This window comes from Leiobunum rupestre, chromosome 11 (genome assembly GCF_980474605.1).
Source record: "Leiobunum rupestre chromosome 11, qqLeiRupe1.1.hap1, whole genome shotgun sequence".
In the NCBI taxonomy this organism is placed as follows: domain Eukaryota; kingdom Metazoa; phylum Arthropoda; class Arachnida; order Opiliones; family Sclerosomatidae; genus Leiobunum; species Leiobunum rupestre.
The window spans coordinates 41395249-41403594 of NC_143394.1; the positions used below are offsets into that span (position 1 = coordinate 41395249).

The 8346-nt window shown below is 36.9% G+C and overlaps 1 protein-coding gene across 2 annotated transcripts in view; it reads left to right on the forward strand.

The window, feature by feature from the left end:
* The window catches only part of LOC149922856 (uncharacterized), a 296008-nt gene extending 287996 nt beyond the window's left edge, over window positions 1-8012 (forward strand). For both annotated transcript variants that reach the window (XR_016477147.1, XR_016477148.1), the window contains one exon: window positions 7521-8012. The gene's annotated coding sequence lies outside the window, so the exon portion shown is untranslated. The remainder of the gene's footprint in view (window positions 1-7520) is intronic.
* The last annotated feature ends 334 nt before the right edge of the window (window positions 8013-8346 follow it).

An 8346-nucleotide genomic window follows, 5' to 3' on the forward strand; every position in this document is an offset into this window, starting at 1 on the left:
ACTCAGGTTAATAAATTATAAATAAAATTTTTTCCTTTCGATAGTATTTTCCGTTTGAAGCATTCATTTTTATCCGAGTTATTTGAAATATTCACTTTTCTCCAGCACGGAATGTCCTAATTAAATCAGGGCACCGCTGGTTTAAAATTTTATTTATTCCTTCATTCTTCGCGGAGAAACAAGAGGCGAATTTCAAAGTTTCAGCTTTTATTTTTCGGCCCTCGTTGCAGCTTCGCGGGAAAAGAATTTTAGGTTCAAGTTTCTTTCCTAGGCTCGCAATCTAGCGCATCTCGGAGTTCGAAATAGTTGTTGTCGTATATATATACTTGTAGAATATACAGAGGGCGATGTAGGGTACCGGCGTGCGAAAGAGAGAGAAGTTCAAAGAAGGATTCCAGCGCTTGTCCGGGAGAATAATTCATCTTTTTAGTTTGCGCCGTTGAGAGTTGTCGTGATAAAATGCCAGGGGAATTCACTGCACGCAATTTAGAAAATAACCACCCTCCCGAGCCGACTGCTCGTCGGGCTCAAAATCCTCTCCATTTCTGGAACGAGGCTTTCGCTGCGTGTCTAGTATTAACTAAGCTCTGTTGTAACATCTGTCCAACACCGCGCGAAACTAAGGAAACTTTTCTTTCGAAATATCAGATTTAAATCGGCTTCTTCTAGTGTAGCGAATAAAACCACTTCACGGTGTTCAAATATTTCTTCATTTTGTTCGCGATACAATGTTTAGTCTCTAATGTTTGGGAATCGGTAAAAAGCAAAAAATAAAAGGAAGCGACCTTCAAATTCAAATGGCTGTCATTCGGAGAAGATAAGAAAAAGGCGAAGGTTATATACATTTTTGCTTTATTTTTCGTCCGAACTCAGTGGGCTGCCCGAATACTTACATGAAAACTCAAACGTATCCAATCAATTTACGCGATGCTTCTGACGTTTAAAATTCCCAATAGAAAATGAATTCGTAGATATAGATAAGCATCGACCTTTTTAATCACACCAATTTTTGTCGTTTATGAAGTAGGCGGATCCGAAAATAATTCAAACCATTTGGTATTTTTACAATTCGTGTTAATAAAAACTACCTCGTAGATACTTCACACGTGCCTTAATTACGAAGATATTAATTGAAAAAGACGACGTTAATTCGTAGTTACGCTTCGGGATAAATGTATCTCGTAAAAAAACCGTTGAACATGGCGTGTCTGGGACTGTGTGAGATAAAATGCCCCGTAGGAATTAACGAAAGTGTACGTTAAGAATACAATCTTAGAAAAAAGCAGGTTAGATATTTTTTTACGTTACGGTGAAAAGCTCATTTTTCAGACTTAGAGTCGTTAATCTTAGTCAAAACTTTGACTGGAATCCTTACCAATAATAACCCTCATTAAAAATGTTTTACTTCAACGGGCAAAACCAATCACGTCGTAGACTCTCTGGCACGAATTTTCCCCATTGCCACCCTCCCAACTAGTAATAGGGGTTTCACTTTGACCGCTTGATCGCAGCCTGGAGAGCATCTTGCCGTGGTTGCCTTTTTTTCATCCCAAATGTCATGTCCGCAATAAAAGAGGGGCCATTTATCAGCTTCATTCGTATTGGCGCGTATTCTATCTTAGCCGGCCCGTTCCCCTCCCCTGGATGATGTTCTTTTTGTGTATTTCGAGTTTTGCAATTTCTTTTCAATTGAAGAAATCGCGGCGTATTAAACTTTTCAAATCACAGAAGAGCGTGCAATTCTCGCGCATACCCCATCACACTTTTGCTAGGTTCTTCTTATTCGTTTTTATTTCAAGCAGGCAGACATCTAGGCGTTTTAATATACTTCATATTATTATTTCGTAACGTGTATGTATAGAAATGATTTATTTGTGCCAAAACTGGTACGGACCACTTTGATTCTTTGTGCTTTCAAAAATTATCTCCAAGTTATAACACGAACTGGGAATTCAGACTTATTTTCAATTTTTTTTTACACAATGTGTGTTAAGGATCATTTCGAATAACGTTTAGATGTCACAGAATTATACGTTTGAGTGGTTTCGATTCAAGTTTTGGGTAAAGTCCTTTTAATTTTTATATTTTATTTATAGTTTTATTAATATTCAACACAAAACTTTAAAACAGTCTTGCAGGATTTTTATCAAGATTTGTATACAAACTACTAAGAAACATGTTTTATACCATAGAGTAGAAGAATATTGAAATAAACTACGGTACCACAGAAAACTAAAGGATTTTCACCAGAGTTGTATAGAAACTACCCAGAAAAAAATGGTGTTTGACATAGAATAGTAGATTAGAAACACTTTCCAACAAAACTACAAGTCAAAGTCAAGACTACAAATACTTCAACAAGAGCTTGAATCGAAGGACTTAAGTTTTAAGAAACAATTTGTACGTTATACTACTTCTTTGCGTTTACTTTTAGATTATTAATTATTAATAATATAAATAAATATTTAATATTGAACTGAACAAGAACTCAATCTCCGATACACAGTTTTTGCATTAAGAATAACACGTGTATAATTAAACGCGTCTAAACTGGGCAAACCATTCTTCAATTTGATATTATTTTACGATAGTCAAATTTTTTGGTAAGACTTTATTAGATAGGAATTTTTTATTTTCGGGTTGGAGGTACGGCGACCATAACTCACCGGCCCTGCCCGAAATTTTGAAAGGTATACGGAACGCTGCGGGGAACAACATTGGCTAGATATTAAATTATTTAACTATAGCGGAGCGGATCTGTCGAGAGAGGTTATTTTTTACGAAGATAAATTAGAATTCCATGCAGAAAAGAGGCGAACTAGGGGCAGGCCAAGGTGAGAGCCAAAAAGAAAATAGCCCGCAAAAGTTTCCTATTTTTCCCCTTTTCTTTTCACGCTTTTTCTCACTCCGCGCCGTACCATCCTTTACTTTCACTCTGTTCTTTTTTCCATTCCTGGACGCAATTTATACGAAGAAGACTACGAAATGAGCTCGGCCCAAAATTCTTGTTCAGGTAGCGTAAAAAACCAATTTCGAGAACTCAATCATAGCAGGCATTCGCGTGAAGAAGAGAGAGAGATGCTAGGGGGTGAATGGGGGTCCACGGAAAAGAAGTAAAGCGTTGCTGCTAGTGATGGGCATTCTTAAAAAAAATTATCAACTCACGAGAGCTCACGCTCTTTTCGGAGCGGAGTTTTGATAATATCATATCTGCTCAGATAAATTTATAATTTCTTGTTCGTTTTTGTAATGGAAGTACAGCGGTTTTTGACAGTAGTGTAGCCAGGATTTTGGTTCGGCGGGGGGGGGCGCACATAATTGACATTAAAGATTTGTACGTATGACTATACGTTTCGGGCGGTACGGGCACCTGTACGCCCCCCTAGCTACGCCACTGCTTTCTGATAGGATCATTTTAACCTACGTTACAGAGCACACGCTCAGCTCGATCGAGTTTTTCTGTCAGCTCATCACAAAAAACCCTTAAAGTAGTAAGAGTTCGTGGAAGATAGTAAGATAAAACTAGTTTTTATCATTTCTAACTTTACAATTAATAAAGTAAGTGGTAGAAGTAGCAATTGACAGAAATAGTGATGCCCGGGATCAGGCGCATCTCCATTCTTGCTAAATATTTTACCGAATGATAGTCCAATTTTTGAGCTAAGCTCACTTTTGACTCTCTCGATACACTCATTTGATTATTTAGTTTATCCATAATTTCGCTTAATAACGGCTAAATAAAGAGGTTTCTCTAGGCTCCACTCAGTCGCTTAAATTTAGGGCTCATTTCAACTACCACCGGCTCCAAAATGAGCTGAATCCGCCCAACACTGAATGCCGCTGAAAAGCCAGCTATAGATTGTATATAAAACTTTGTCGAAAGTTTCCATTGTGAACGACTAGTGTTACCCACCTATGGTATAAAACATTTAATAAAGGCTTAGCTCGTGTCCCGGAAAAAAGCTTGTCGGGTGAAAAGGAAGGGGTTTTTGGAGGGATAATTTAGGTGAGGCCAGGACAGCGCAGAATCAGCCTAGTCATCTTTTAATGAAATTTTGGTCGAAAACACTCGGGCCTCGATTAATCTCTTCAACGTAATTTACTGGTGGCCGAGAGAGCCCAAAACAACTCGCTTTACTAAAACATTCTATACCAGGCCTTATTTACACTTCATTGGCCACCACGCTTAAACTGACACCATTTAAGAAAGAAAAAACACCTTAATTAATTTTTAACGAAGTTTTAATTAAGGATCGTCAATTTTAGATACATTTTTTAAATAGCTGACTTGCAAAATTATAGCCTTTTGTATTTTAGTATCGTAATCTAAAGGATATTTTAATACAGTTTTCTATAATATTATTTTCAATTGTTGTTTATTATTACACGTTATTTGAGAATTAGCCTCACGCGATCAACGTAAACGTGTATAGATTTCCGTTAAGCTTTTGTAACTGGTAGAAAATCGTTGTTGGGACCTTATACGTTCGCGTTCAGGCACGTAGAGCTTAATCTCTTCTATTGATTACGGAAAATATTTGATGGGGCTAAATGATTGTTAGATTATATAAATATATTAAAATAAGCATTAATTGAAGGTAATTATAAGCTTATTTACTCGTCCTTAATTAACGATACCCTTTTTTTTAATTGATTTAATAATAGCTCGCGTCACCTTTTCGAATCGGTAAAATAGAGAAATCAAAGCTATTGAAATTCTTAAATAATTATTTAATTGTTACGGAAGCAAATTTTGCATGAGCCTGTGTATGTATTATTCCTAAAATTGGGTTATAAGGTAATTATATATCAGCATATCTTTCGGTGGACATGGAAACCAGTCTGAAGGGACATAAATCTCTACTAGGCCGGAGATGACGTCGCCTTTGTCGCGTACAGGTTGAAATCTCTGTGAGAGATTTGGTTGTTCGTGGAATGTACGCTATCACGCATATTTTCACACAAAAGATAGAAAAGTTTCATGCCCGTTGAAAAATATCTCTTCTCTGTTGGGTAGAATGAAATCGGGGATGTAAATATCTCGTGGTCCCATGACTTTGAATGACAAGACTTTTCTCCCTCCCTCTCTCTCTCTCTCAGGACTCAAAAGTGCCGCGAAGCATCATCTGGATTCGGGTGGGTAAAAATGAGGGCTTGTACGCGGTACCCGCCCCTTTATTAGGCTGGCTAGAATATTACGTTGGGGTCTTAAGAAATAACCACGGAACCCCTGCGGACCACACGCTCTGTATTCGAAATGGAAAATATAATTAATGGCATTTCAAACAAATTATTTTCCTTTTTCTGATCTTAGAAAGCCGGTTTTTTATATTTTGCTTTAAAATGTTTCGTAATCTGTCCATCTGTAGTATGCTTAATTTTAAACCTTAACTTTCTTAGGTTTCAGTTTATTTAATATAATTTAATCTTTATATTATCTACCGACTAGAAACTACAATATTAATTTTCTGTAGTTTTTTTCATTAACAGTTCTGTCGTAAGTATTTCTTGAAAATAGAAATTTTTTTAACGTATGATAAAATTGTAAGCGCTCAGGGTATTAATCTTTGATAATAGCCATTTTAACCCATCGATTAGCAATGAAATTACCAACTGTACAGCACGCTGAGTTTTAATATGCCTGACACATAAAACTCGTGGATTTTTAAAATTAGACACAAAGCAGTATCAAAATAAAAAAATAATAAATCAGCTAGGCTAATACCCAAAGCACCACCCTAAGCCTAAATCATCAAGCGACTTGCCTGCTTGTCTTCAATAATCTACAGAGGCCTCCCACCATAAGGAAATGTACTTTTTTACCATATAGCACGGGATGTGAACATCACAAATGTTTAACATGATAATGTTTATTACATTGTAGTCAACACTATTAATACAATATCGGATAGCTATATCGTGACAATCGTAAAATGTGTTGACGTAATTAAAGGTTGTAAAGCCATTACTTGCTTATCTCTATTGCTACTGCACGTTGCTACTACGTTCTTAAATTACACTCCAATATGGACAGAAAGGAAATATATGACTTCCGTTTCGTACGTACAAAGAGCGATAGATCAAGACCAAACGTTACTGTTCATTCGCAGGTTCCATTTAGTTGCACGCATATAAAGTACGCTAACTCTGTGTCGACAAAGTACCAATCATTCATTTCAGCATAGCCCCGAAATCTCTCACAACCCAGGTGATACTCGTCTACCCGACGAAAGAAATAAATGGTACCGGAAATGGTTATGGCCATAATTTTGGACTAGGTTTTATTACTGTATTTATGTACCGGTAAATTCGTAGTTGGCATAGTGGTTTTTACATCATCCGCTTAGAAAATGATCCCCTTAAAAACGTTAATCTAAAGTTACGTTGCTCTTATAAGGTAGTGTATTGGAAGAACTTGCGCGCGTTCATTTGTCTGATTTACGAATTAGATTACGTGATTCTACCAATTAGAATACGGAATCTGGGCTTCTCGAAGTGATTGGTAAACATATAATTAATGGATGATAGTGATTTGATAAGGTTTTTGATGAAATTACTCCCTCGCATCCAATAAAGTCTTCACGTGTTGAAGTGCGAGGCGTGGCTAGACTCTTGGGAGAGTGATACTTTCCCGTAGAGCATCTCACTGGTGTAAGGCAGAGCCAATGTTTGCTCGCTTTGCCGTCTGTGTCGCTATTGGGTGAAAGATGGGTGCCGCGAATACACCCGGTTTCTTTTGTATAACTATGTTTAGCGACGCATATGCTGGGTCTATTTCGCATTGGGCCAAAAATAATCTGATTGTGAAAAGCTGTGTTTTTTTTAAGTGTTTAGGTGCTGATAAAGACGTAAAATTTCATTATGTGTTAGTTTTATTGCTTAAACGTTTTCGTTCAGCGTAATTCTAGCTTTGAAATAACTTATGTTGATTAAAAATGCACAGAGCGATTGATAAAGAAAAATGCACGATATAATTTAAGGTGAAAATGGTATTGAATATATTATGTATCTATGTGAAGTGAAAATCGCGTGTACTTGTCATGAAAATTGCGTGTACAGGTCACTAAAATCACGTGTACTTGTCATGAAAATTGCGTGTACATGTCACTAAAATCGTGTGCCTGCCGCGAAAATCGGGTGTACTTGTCATGAAAATTGCATGTACAGGTCACTAAAATCGTGTGCCTACCGCGAAAATCGCGTGTACTTGTCATGAAACTCATGTGTACATGTCATTAAATACGTGTGCACTCTCATGAAAATTGTCACGCAATCGAAATCCATTGTACTAGGCTAAACTTAAAATATTTTCATAAATAAAGTTAACTGTGACATTTTTAAGCAAATACCAGACAAAATTATAAAATTTTTAAATTACATAAGACTGTACATCAACTTAGCAAATTGATAATGTTATGTAACGTCTTATATGGCTTACAAACAGGGGCGATGTAGTAAATTTACTTTTTCTAAATTAAATGACTGTGTTTTTTCTAAATATTTATCCTATTTCTTTTCAGATTTGGACATTCTAAGAGCAAAATAAGTGTATCTGTATTTTCTATCTGCCGCAATTGGTTCAAGAAGGAATGCGTGTGATGGAACAACCCAAAAACCGAATGACTGTCGCGGACTGAAAGAAAACTGAATTCAATTGTAAATTTCTTGAACAGTTCTATTAATTCTTTGATAACACGTGTACATATATGCTCGTACGAGAAACCGCTATGATCACAAATGGGAGACCAAACCATTTCAACAAATGACGCGTTTAGCAAATTAACACGAACTTCAAAACGTACACCCAGTCGCGAAAAGAAAACGCCTACAACTGTAGAGAGTAAAAATATCCCCCCCAAATATTTGTACATATAAGAACAGTTTGAAGAAACCACCAACGTCATTTTAATGTGTCAAATACTGTATAAGCTCATCCTCGTGTAATACGCTCTGTAGTGACCCCTCTAATCTTCATGTTGTGTGTATTTGAAGCCAATAAAAACAACTTCATTCGAAACTGGAGAATATATTTGTCCTGATTAGGCTGACGTCTTAGCCCGTATTTAAATAAAAGAGCGGGCTAAAAGATGGCGTGATTAGTGGCCTGGCTTTGATAGCGTACTATTTTTAATCTCTTGTCCCCGCGTAACCATAGCGACGGTTTATCGGGTTCGCGGCCTGCGTGTGATTGCTAAGCCGGGCCCAGTGTGCGCTTGGTTTTTTGTTTTCAAAAGCGCGGACAACCTGTTTTATCTCCCACGAATTGTCTTAGGCCCTTTCTCATTAATAATCATTTTTACCGACGAAAAAATCAATAGTGGGTTTCCATTTTTATTTGCATAATTC